Source organism: Oryctolagus cuniculus, chromosome 17, assembly GCF_051225735.1.
Source record: "Oryctolagus cuniculus isolate XC-2025 breed Fujian yellow rabbit chromosome 17, ASM5122573v1, whole genome shotgun sequence".
NCBI lineage: Eukaryota > Metazoa > Chordata > Mammalia > Lagomorpha > Leporidae > Oryctolagus > Oryctolagus cuniculus.
Window position 1 is genome coordinate 61,419,533 of NC_142883.1, and position 12,454 is coordinate 61,431,986.

The following is a 12,454-nucleotide window of genomic DNA, read 5'->3' on the forward strand; positions in this document are numbered from 1 at the left end:
GCTTCTACTATGGAAACTCCAAGAGAGGTCTCTATCTTATTCCCAGTACCTAGCACATGGCTTGGCATATGGTAATGATTTTCATAGTTTTTAAATTTGAAATGATTATTTGAGAAGTAGAGAGACAGAGGGAGGGAGAGAGCGCTCTTATGTACTGGATTATTTCCCAAATACCTGCAATGGCTGAGATGGGGCCAGTCAAACCAGAAATCAAGAACTCAATCCAGCTTTGCCATATGGGTGGCAAGAACCCAACTACCCAAGCCGTTGCTGCTCTCGAAGTCTGCATTAGGAGGAAGCTGGAGTTAGAAGCCAGATCTGTGTGTTGAACCCCAGGTACTCTGAATGTGGGATATAAATGTCTTTATTGCCAAATATCCTGGTAATGGTGTTAAAAGTGGAAGTGAAAGGGCTGGCGCTGTGGCTTAGCAGGTAAAGCCGGTGCCTGCAGTGCTGGGATCCCATATGGTGCTGGCTCGAGTCCCGGCTGCTCCTCTTCTGATCCAGCTGTCTGCAATGGACTGGGAAAGCAGTAGAAGATGGTCCAAATCCGTGGACCCCTTCATCATGTGGGAGACCTGGAGGAAGCTCCTGACTCCTGGCTTCAGTTTGGCCCAGCTCTGGCTGTTGTGGCCATCTGGGGAGTAAACCAGTGGATGGAAGACCTCTCTCTGCCTCTGCCTCTCTGTAACTCTGCCTTCCAAATAAAGAAATAAATCTTTAAAAAATGGAAGTGAGCGCAAGATTTGGTTCATTTGAGGATCTGTTAACAAGTTTCTAAAATCAGTGCTGAATTCCTTTCTCTCATATTTCAAAGGAAGGTTTTTTTAAAAAAAAGATTTATTTATTTATTTGAAAGGCAGAGTTTACAGAGGAGCAGAGGCAGAGGGATCTTCTGTCTGCTGGTTCACTCCCCAAATGGATGCAATGGCCAGAGTTGTGCTGATCTGAGCCAGAAGCCAGAGCTGCTTCCGGGTCCCCCACGGGTGCAGGGGCCCAAGCACTTGGGGCATCCTCCACTGCTTTCCCAGGCTAGAGCAGAGAGCTGGATTGGAAGTGGAGCAGCTGGGACTCGAACCGGTGTCCATATGGGATGCTGGTGCTGCAGGTGGCGGCTTTACCTGCTATGCCACAGCACCGGCCCAGGAACTTCTTAAAGTTTGCAGTTTCATTGACTGGCTTTTATTTAAATTGGATTAAAGTGTTTTATATGGAAAAAAATTTGATATACTTTTCAGAATGCAACTGACAGGTACTAGCCTATGTTTATGGGAGGAAAAAAATCAATTACCTGAGACAAGGGGCCTAGATATCTTGGAAACATGTCTTGAGAACAACCCAACATTTGCAGATCAAAGGCCCTGCCCAATATCATTGTAAGGAAGGTCCCAAGTCTGGTGCCAGGAACCTTTCTGCCCAGTAATGTAACACCCAGGGAGGATCCTGCACTTGGGTGTTCTGCCTAGTAATCTTCCAGAGATGGGTAGGGAATATGGTTGAAAAAATTTGCCCATACCCATACAAACCATAGTCTAAATGCGGATGGGGGCATATACACTGACTTTTGGCTGAGCTCCCTTCTTGATGAGTCAGGTGCACTTCTTCATCAACCTCACTAGCGTGCTTGCTGCCAGTCTCTTGTCTCTCCTCTGAATTCTTGTCCAATGGGGAGGTAAGGACTCCATTATAAATGTACCTGAACAAATGCTGTGAAGAGTTGGCCTGTCTTCCTGGGAGAAGTGAGGGATGATCCCAGAAGCTTAAAAGGCCTATTTGCCTGTGAGAAACTCCCCTTTAGACTACCTTGGTGATGTCACAGCTCTTTCCATATTTCAAGGGGAGAAGCAAATTTTGGAAGTGCTGAGCTTCAACTTCCAGCCTTACTGGCAATACCGCTTTCGCTACCTTTGTCAAAACAACACACACACACACACAACCAACAAAACACAACTTTGGGCTGAGTTAACAAATCAAACTCACATAAGACCACAGTTAGTTTGTTCTGAATTCCTGGGATCCTGTATGTGGGGAGTTCTGAAAGGCTTGTGTTCAAGCAGCCCAGCATCTGCAACCCCTGGAAATGTCGTAGGGTGGCTTGTCCATGTTCTTTTCTTCAGGGCAAGAAAAGAGTTCAAGGATGAGACTTAAGTAAAGTTTAGCAGAGAAACAAGATTTAGTTACATGCAAAGTGATGCATGCTCGAGAGAGCTACATTCTGTAAGGTTCAGGTCCATCCTTTTCTATGGCCTGGAGGCCAAAGGGATGGGCTTGGAGCAGAGCTTCTAAGAGCAGAAAGAGCATTTTCCTAGAAATTTTCTCACCTTACACTTTGTTTTTTTTTTTCACAGTTGTTAAAAAATGTATGAAGTGCCAACTATTTTTGGCTCAAAGAATTTTGTGATCTTAGATGTAGAAGCTATGGAAATAGGAAGTATGGAAACAAAAATGTCCTATCGGTGTTGAATAGTAAGGTATTAGGTGGGTGGGTGTGTCAAAGTGAGTTTAAATCTGGGATAGAGACCACTGAACTAACACACTTCATCGTATAACGTTGGGGGCAGTTGTGTACTCCCTTTGAACCAAAACTGCACTAGATTGTGAACAAAGCTTTGGAGAGAGCATTTCAGCATTTTATTTGCAGATACTGGCCTACCTACCAACTCAAAACACAACTCTCTTCTAGGCAACCTGGAGACACACAGCTTTGGACCCAAGAAGGTTTGAGTATATACAAGGGTAGGGAGACATATTAGGGAGAGGTAAACAACCTAGACCTTTAGTTTGGTTCATAAAGGGTATTCAGTGATGGGAATTCCACCTGAGGGCAAGGGAAATTAGACCACCACTAGAAGGGCTGCCCTAGATCAAGGCCACCTTGGATAACTCAGCTAGAATTTCTCTGTCTAGGCCTTCGGGATTGGGAAGCAGGAGAGCAATTATGTTCAGAGACTTTCTGGAAAGTATCAAGTTTCTTTTGAACACATAAAACATTCATACCACTGTGGAACTAGCAGGGATCACCATCAATGACACTCAGTAGTGTGGCCTCTTTCAAGGCTCACACAAAAGCAGTTGATTAGACAAATCATATTTGCCCAATGTCTGTGTCAGCAATGAAGCCTGAAACGGAATTCTTGATTCAGAGAACAGAATCTTACAATTTCCCTCCTCTGCAGTGATTTAACACATACTCTCTGCTTACAATGTAGCCATAGGTAGAAGCTGTTTCCATTCATCATCTCTTTGGCAATATCCTTCATAAGGTGGATTGAATTGCTAAACCTGTTTTATGGAAGAGATGACAGCTTAGAGATAATAGAAATCTTCAACTCTTTCTCATCTATAACATGTAAAATTGTGTAAAAAAATCTGAGACAAAATTAGGACTCAAATCCCAGTGTCCAGTGCTTTTTAGCACAGCGTATACTAGGCAATGATCAAGAAAGGAGAGCTGGATCAAACACTTTATCATTCTACATTATAAACCGGGAAGATAGTGTTTGCTGGCTTTTTTTCTCAGAAATGTCATAACAGATTTGAGATCATTGTTGTGAAAACTTTAGTAAATAAGAGCATACTATGGAACATCTTCGATGTCCCTCTTTAAATCCTAGTAACTTTTTAAAATGAGTTTATTTGCTCATGGAAACAAGCACTTTAAAGATAGTTGAGAAAGCCCTACCTAAAACCACAATCAACAGTTTCTGGAATCTATCTGACAATGCTTTCTGAATAGTTTGTTTCTGGGATGTCTTCTCCTTCATAAGGAAAAATAGTGGTCTTAGATTCACCAGAACAAATGGATGGAGAATGTCTAGATGAGTGCTGATAATATGTCTAAAAATGGAAGTATGTCCACTCTTCTTGGATGCATATCTTGGTGATGACGGGCACACACAGCACACGGTATCCTGGGAGGGCCCATCACCACTGTTGCCCTCTATTCCAGAAGTTCCTGATGTGCTGGCAGTGAGGTCTGGGACGGGCACTCGGCACTCATGGATCTCAAATTGGTAAGTGGAAGCTGCACTTCTACAAACTCTGCTCTTCTGTGAGTCAAAGGCCGAGACACCATACAGAGAACGGATTGGTGGTGAGTACAGATGATCTGTCCCTTCATCAGGTATCATCCATGGGAGTCTACTGTATTTCACTTGCTGACATCCCTACCGCTGACTTAAGACTCCTGAGACTAGGACCATAGATTCTAGAAAAAAATAATAGAAGATCCTTTTCAGGTACATAGGTTGGCCCCTTTTCCCATTCAAACCCTTCAATTAACAGACAAAGAACCAAATGTTTATATGAGAGTGTGTTGAAACCTTCAGATGATTTTGCTGAGACAACTGATCTGTGTTTGAAAGACTATTTTGGGCTGGTGCCACAGCTCACTAGGCTAATCCTCTGCCTGCAGCACTGGCACATCGGGTTCTAGTCCCGGTCGGGGTGCTGGATTCTGTCCCGGTTGCTCCTCTTCCAGTCCAGCTCTCTGCTGTGGCTCGGGAGTGCAGTGGAGGATGGCCCAAGTGCTTGGGCCCTGCACCCCATGGGAGACCAGGAGGAAGCACCTGGCTCCTGGCTTCGGATCGGCACAGCACGCCGGCTGTAGCGGCCATTTGTGGGGTGAACCAATGGAAAAGGAAGACCTTTTTCTCTGTCTCTCTCTCACTAACTCTGCCTGTCCAAAAAAAAAAAAAGACTATTTTGCATAAAACAAGTTCTTAACCCAAAACTGGGAAGATGTTATTTCTTCCCTAAGCTTCCTGGCAGGAGATCAGCTGATGGATTTTAAATATCAGCCTTCTGTGAGGTATTGCCCAATGTAAAAATCTGCCCAGGAATTTAATAGGGATGGCCTGAAATGTATCTGAAAAGATGAATTTTTTAAAATATATATGTATTAATTTATTTGAAAGAACAACAGAGGGAGAGAGGGAGAGGAGGGGGAGAGGGAGAGCAGAGAAGAGGAGAAAAAGAGAAGAGAAGAGAAGGGAAAGGAAGGGAAGGGAAGGGAAGGGAAGGGGAGGGGAGGTAAGGGGAGGGGAGGAGAGGGAAGGGAAGGGAAGGGGAGGGGAGGGGAGGGGAGGGGAGGGGAGGAGAGGGAAGGAGAGTGGAGAAAGAACAAAAGAAATATCTTCAACCAGGGCCGGTGCTGTGGCGTAGTGGGTAAAACCACTGCCTGCATGTCAGCATCCCATATGGGCACCAGTTCAAGTCCCAGGTGCTCCTCTTCCCATCCAGCTCTCTGCTCTGGCCTGGGAAAGCAGTAGAAGATGGCCCAAGTCCTTGGACCCCTGCACCTGCATGGGAGACCTGGAAGAAGCTCCTGGCTCCTGGCTCCTGGCTCCTGGCTCCTGGCTTTGGATGAGTGCAGCTCCAGCCATTGTGGCCATTTGAGGAGTGAACCAGCAAATGGAAGACAGACTTTCTCTCTCTCTCTCTCCCACCCCTGTGTAACTCTGCCTTCCAAGTAAATAAATAAATCTTTTAAAAAAAGAAATATTTCAACCTTCTGGTTTACTACCCTAATGTCCATAACAGCCAGAGGTAGGTCAGGCAGAAGCCAGGAGCCAGGAGCTGCCACACGGGTGGCAGGGGCCCAAGCACTTAGGCTATCTTCTTCCTTCTCAGGCATGTTAGTAAGATGTTGGATCATAAGCAGAGCAGCCAGCACTGGAACTGGCATTCTGATATAGGAGTGACAGCTTAATCTGCTGCACCACAATACCAGTCTTAAAGATGAATTTCAGAAATAGGAAAAAAGTCTTTTCCTTATTCCCTCACCTCTCTCCTTGCAGTGATAATGGACTTCCCTCCTTTAGAGTATCCAAAGGCTTCTCCACCACCCGGAATCCTAGAACAGCAACACCACTTCTAAGATACAAAAGAACTTCAAGCTTTGCTTCTCAGGTGGTCACACAGTGTCTTCGTTTTCCTTTTCAAGGTCAGAGAGCCCCGAAGCTGTTAGAATTTTAATTGAAATGTCCTCCCTACAATCTTCATGTTAACTTCAAAATGTTTTGTGACTAGAAATCGAAACTCCAGCAGTTGACAGTTGAGGTGTCCTTTCGCTTCAAAATCAAGTAAGATTCACCACTGAATCACTAGAAACAGACATCAGTTTTTATTGTTATATACCACACAAATTATGAAACACCACCACATGTGTAATGTATGTGATCATATATAACTCAAATGCACGTCCTCCCCACCTCCCAGTCCTTCTGGCTAACGTTCAGGATTATAGTGTTGAAGGGGAGTGTGGTCAGTAAAATGAAAAACTCTGTGTTCACCTTGATGCTCCTTGTGTGCACGCATTGAAACTAAAAGAACACTTCTCCAGTTCTTGACATTGGCACTGTCTAGGGCAAGCGCTTGGTGTTAAAACCGGCCTACGTCTGGTGCCGAGAAGATCCTCAAGTCACAAAAGACACACCTACAGATATCACGACCTGCCACATATTTTCATTTTGGATACGAGATTTGTCAATACCGATCTCACAGTGTGAAGATTAAAATGGGATAGAGCGATGTCAGCATTGCATTCATAGTAAGCCCTAAATCAGTGAGCGCTTTAAAGCCACAGCACTTCTCTGCAACATTTTAAGGAACTTGAGTAACTGGAAAGTGTCCCTGACTTTGGTGATGAATAGTGTGATGAAAGCAACCAAGGAAGCCCTGCCAAAGCAAGTGATAGGGCTGTGGGTGAGCAGCAAAATGTGTTAGTCTTCTCCCTCAGTAGCTAGGGCTGGGAATATGAGAAGGAATGTATAAGGTGAACAGACCACATACTACTCCTCTCCCCAAGTTACTAACCTGTTGGAGGTGAGAATACACATACCTCTGTGAATTTACCAGCAACTGTAGCAGTTAGAGGTTCACGTGCCTTCACAAACTGCTTTGAGAATGCAACTATCTTCTGAGTGTTAACTGAATTTCTTACATCACTAGTTTTTAGTAAATGTATATTTCTCATTTGAAAAGCATAGTATATAAAAATGAGGTTGTATCAAAATGTTTGTGCAGGGGGCCAGTGCTGTGGTATAATGCAGGTGCTATAATGCAGGTGTAATGCAGCTGCTAAGCCTGCACCTGCATTGCTGGCATCCCATATGGGCGCAAGTTCTAGTCCCAGCTGCTCTTCTTCCAGTCCAGCTCCCTGCTGATGGCCTGGGAAAGCAGTGAAAGATGACCCAAGTGCTTGGGTCCCTGCACCCACATGGGAGACCTGGAAGAAGCTCCTGGTTTCCCTCCCTCCCTCCCTCTCACCCTCCCTCTTACCCTTCTTCTTTTTACCTTTCTGTCATTTAAACAAATTTTTTGAGTTAGCATATTTTATTTATTTTTAAAATTTTTTTATTTTTTGACAGGCAGAGTAGACAGTGAGAGAGAGAGAGAGACAGAGAGAAAAGTCTTCCTTTTTCCATTGGTTCACCCCCCAATGGCCTCTGCAGATGGCACACTGTGGTCAGCGCACTGTGCTGATGTGAAGCCAGGAACCAGGTGCTTCTCCTGGTCTCCCACGCGGGTGCAGGGCCCAAGCACTTGGGCCATCCTCCACTGCACTCCCGGGCCACAGCAGAGAGCTGGCCTGGAAGAGAGGCAACCGGGACAGAATCCAGCACCCCGACCAGGACTAGAACCCGGGGTGCCAGCGCCGCAGGCGGAGGATTAGCCTATTGAGCTGTGGCGCCAGCCCAAGTTAGCATATTTTAAACTTACATTACAGTAAAAAGGCTTAATACTTCAGGGAGTAAGAAGTTTACCAAGTAAAAAGCAAAAAGACTCTAATTTAGTGGGAATATAGACAATGGCTATAAATAATAATTGAGTGGAAAAAATGACCATTTCACCCATATACAATTTATTTGTCATTCATAATTTCTTTCAATGAAATAGAACCAATGACAATGTAACATCCAGATATTTCCTCTGTGGTTACAAGGTAATAATTTAGCTCATTTAGACTTTTAGCCATTTCTTCTTAACAGGTTATGCACAGGTATGACTTCATGCAGATTGCAATGCAAATCATCATATATTACATTTTTGGTGTTCTATTAGTTACCACAGAAACTAATAGGGAAAATATATGGTATTTGTCTTTTGTGGCACTCGCTTATTTCACTAAGTATAATGGTTTCCAGTTGCATCCATTTTGTTGTGAAAGACAGGATTTCTCTTTTTTCGTGGCTGAATAGTATTCTATAGTGTATATATACCAAATTTTACTTATCCAGTCATCAGTTGATGGGCATCTCGGTTGATTCATATCTTAGCTACTGTGTATTGAACTGCAATAAATATAGGGGTACAAATAACTCTTTCATATGCCAATTTCATTTTGCTTGGAAAATTCCCAAAGGTGGGATGGCTGGGTCATATCATAGATGTATTTTTGGATTTCTGAGGAATTGCCATATAGTCTTCCATAGTGGTTGTCCTAGTTTACACTCCCACCTGCAATGATTTAGGGTACCAACTTCCGTACATCCTTGCCAGCATTAACTATTTTTCAATTTTTGGATGATAGCCATTCTAAATGGGGTGTGGTGAAACCTGGTTGTTTTTATTTGTGTTTCCCTGGTGGCTAGTGATCCTGAGCATTTTATACTGTTTCTGCTGACCATTTGTATTTCATCCTTTCAAAAATGCCTACTCGTGTCCTTTGCTCTTTTTAGCTAGCTTGTTTATTTTGTTGTTCTTGAGTTTCCTGAACTGTTCATGGATCCTAGAAAATCCATTATCAGTTGCATACTTTGCAAGTATTTTCTCCCATTCTGTTGGTTGCTTTATTTTGTTAAGTGTTTCTTTTGAGTGCAGAAACATCTTTTTTTAAAAAAGATTTTATTTATTTATTTAATTGAAAGTCAGAGTTACACAGAGACAGAAGGAGAGGCTGAGAAAGAGAGAGAGAGACCTTCCATCCGCTGGTTCACTCCCCAGTTGGCCACAATGGCCAGAGCTATGCCGATCCAAAACAAGGAGTCAGGAGCCTTCTCTGGGTCTTCCACGTGGGTGCAGGGGCCGAAGGATGTGGTACATCTTCTACGGCTTTTCCAGGCCACAGCAGAGAGCTCTGCCCCTCTTTGTCTCCCTTAACAGTTTTTGTGTTAAAGTTTATTTTGTCAGATATTAAGATGGCTACGCCCACTCTTTTTTCATTTCTTTTGGCATGGTATATCTTTTTCCAGCCTTTCACTTTCAATCTGCATGCATCTTTGTTGGAAAGATGTGTTTCTTGTAAGCAGCAAATAGATGGGTTTTGTTCCTTAATCCATTCAGCCAATCTGTGTCTTTTAACTGGAGAGTTGAGGCCATTAACATTCAATGTGACTATTGATAAGTGGTAACTTTGCCCTACCATTTTCCCAGAGATATTTTCTAATATATGCTTTGAACTTCCTGTGATCTTGCTGTGAGGTTTCCTTCCTTTACCTTCTTTCATATTGATGACCGTGTTTCTGTGTTTCTGTGTGTAACACCTCTTTAAGCATCTTTTGCAGGGCTAGACGAGTGGTGACAAATTCTTTCAATTTCTGTTTGCTATGAAAGGTCTTTATTCACAAATGAGAGCTTTGCAGGATATAATATTCTGGGCTGGCAGTTTTTCTCTCTTAGTACCCGGGCTATGTCTCGCCATTCCCTTCTAGCGTGTAGGGTTTTTGATAAGAAGTCAGCTGTGAGTCTAATTGGAGATCCTCTGAGAGTAATCTGACGTTTCTCTCTTGCACATTTTAGGATCTTTTCTTTATGTTTCACTGTGGTGAGTTTGATTACAATGTGTCATCATGAGGATCTCTATTGGTCATGTTTACTAGGGGTTCTATGAGCTTCCTGTACTAGGATGTCTCTGTCCTTCTCCAAACCCGGGAGGTTCTCTGCTAGTATCTCACTAAAAAGGCATTCTAATCCTTTCTCTCTCTCCATGCCTTCAGGAACTCCCAGAACCCGAATGTTGGGTTTTTTAATAGTATCCTGTAGATTCCTAGCCATATTTTTTAGATTTTAATTTCCTCTTCTTTTCTTTGGTTTGACTATATACTTTCCTGTGCTCTGTCTTCTAAGTCCGATATTCTCTCTTCTGCTTCACCCATTCTGTTTTTAAGGCTCTCTAATGTGTTTGTCATTTGATCTATTGAGTTCTTCATTTCATTTTGGTTTCTCTGCACTATCGCATTTTCCTGTTCTACTAGTTTCTGTGTTTCATTTTGATTCCTCCTTAAGACTTAATTTTCACGAGAGAGATTTTCTATCCTGTCCAGTAAGGATTTCTGTAGTTTAAGAATTTGTTTTTGAAAACTTCTAAATGTTCTTATCATAAATTTTTTGAGATACGTATCTTGTATTTCTTCTATCTCATCATCTTCATAATCTTGACTTGGGGTGTCTTGTTCATTTGGGGGTGTCATAATGTCTTCCTTGTTCTTGTTTCCTCAGTTTATGCGTTTGTTGCTTGGCATTGTTGAGATATTCTTTGGATTCTTCTTCCCTCGCTGTGGTGTTTTTTTCTTGTTATACTATGACTGTATTAAGTGGACTGTCTGCTTTTGATGGAGCCTTAGAGGCTTCAGATGGGTGTGGCCAGAGAGCTCTGTTTGGTTCTTCAGGGTTAGGGGTGTGCCAAAGGTGACACATCCAGGTTAGGCATGGTAAATTTCTCTCTCTCCTCTCTCTCTCTCTCTCTCTCTCTCTCTCTCTCTGATCCAGAAGGGAAGTAATTCTGCACAGCTGAGCGGAATTGAAGGTAGTCAGCTTCTGATCTCTGGCTCCTGTGGGTATAACATTCATCTGCTCTTTCCCAAGGACCACACAAAGAATCTGTTCTGCCCTCAGTGTGGGCTCAAATTCCCCTACAGTCTCTCACTGGGTTGCCAATTTTACCAAATTGTAGCGTCTCTGGAGAGTACTCACGTGAACTCTGTGAGTTCTCTCACCCACTGTCTCTTTTTTCACTGCCTCAGTTCATTAGCTCCACACATTCACTAGGTCCTAACCTCCTGTTATTTCTCACACACACACACACACACACACACCCCAGAGTCCAGTTTTTCCACTTGGCTTTGGCAGGTGCAGCCCGGAGGTCGCACAGCTTTTACGTATGTCCAAAATGGTACCTGCTCTTTGTCTTGCTTGCCTTTGAGAGGTGAGTGGAGAGAGAGAGACTCGTGCCTGTACCAGTCCTTTCTCTCTCTCTCTCTCTCTCTCTCTCTCTCTCTCTCTTCTCGAGTTAGCCTGGTGAACTTTTCCCCATGGTGCTTCAGGCCTCATTCCCTCTAGGCTTCTCCTTCTGCTTTCCCGCCAGTGTCCCAGGCTACTGAGGTTTTGGCTCACCTCGCGTTCCAGCGCTGCTGTGTAGATTCCGCGACTGGTGTCCTGAGCTGTGGGCTCCCACGCTTTCTACGCAGGTCCACCATGAATCACTGGTTCTGGAAGAGTTTCCTCTGCTGTTTCTTCCACAACTCTTCCTTGAACCTGCAGTATCTCAACTTTTATTAAACTGTCTCTTCCCGAACTATCAGTGTGCTCCCTTCCTATTCCGCCATCTTGCCGGACACCCAAGCTCTGGACATTCTTACTCCATAATGTGGTAACTCAAAATCGTCTCCACCCACGTTTGCTGTTCATGATTAGCATTTTCTCATTTTTTACTATTGTACATTATGTCTGTGCCTAGGGTAAACCTAAGGGTAAGCTTTAGATTCTCTTACATCTTTTCTGAGTCTGAATCTTTGGGTATTTGTAGTCACTTTCTCAGTTTTTCCATACATAACTTGCAGTTGCTTTTAAAGAAAGATTTACTTATTTATTTGAAAGGCAGAGAGAGAGAGCAAGGAGGAAAGAGAGAGAAAAAGAAATAGAAAGAGAGAGAGAGAGCTAGAGAGAGAGCACTTCCATCTACTGGTTTACTTCCCAAATTGCTACAACCATCAAGTGTGGAACGAGCCATAGCCAGGAGCCAGGAATTCCATCCTCGTCTCCCACTTGGGTGGCAGGGGTTCAAGAACTTAGGCCGTCTTCTGCTGCCTTCCCAGATACATAAGCAGGAAGCTGGACTGGAAGCAGAGTAGCTTGGACTCAAATCTGTCTCTGGAAAGTCCCCAAACATGTACATTCTGATGGCACTGCATCTTGTCCCTTTAGTCACCTGACCTCATGCCTCTGTGAACTGCTCTCATGGCAATCTCAGAACACAGAATGAGGACATGTTCTCAAGGGAGAGGCCCAGCTGCAGCCTCCCCTGTTGGCACCTGAGTGTCTGAGTCCTCCATGGGTTATTGAAGGTATGAACTTTCCTTTGTGGTAAGCATCTTTGGGAAGAGTGGCCAGCTCCCCACTGAGAGCCAGTGAGCTGTTTCAGGGTGATACTCATGTATTTGGGAGTTGTAGATTTATTTGTGGCTATGTTATTCTACAATATGTGTGTATGTAGTTTTATATGTATACCTTTCTA

The 12,454-nt window shown here is 43.7% G+C and overlaps 1 long non-coding RNA gene across 1 annotated transcript in view; it reads left to right on the top strand.

Moving 5' to 3' along the window:
- The window catches only part of LOC149121266 (uncharacterized), a 98,161-nt gene extending 94,148 nt beyond the window's left edge, over nt 1-4,013 (top strand). The window contains exon 3 of the long non-coding RNA XR_016224358.1: nt 3,950-4,013. This is a non-coding gene — a long non-coding RNA (uncharacterized LOC149121266). The remainder of the gene's footprint in view (nt 1-3,949) is intronic.
- The last annotated feature ends 8,441 nt before the right edge of the window (nt 4,014-12,454 follow it).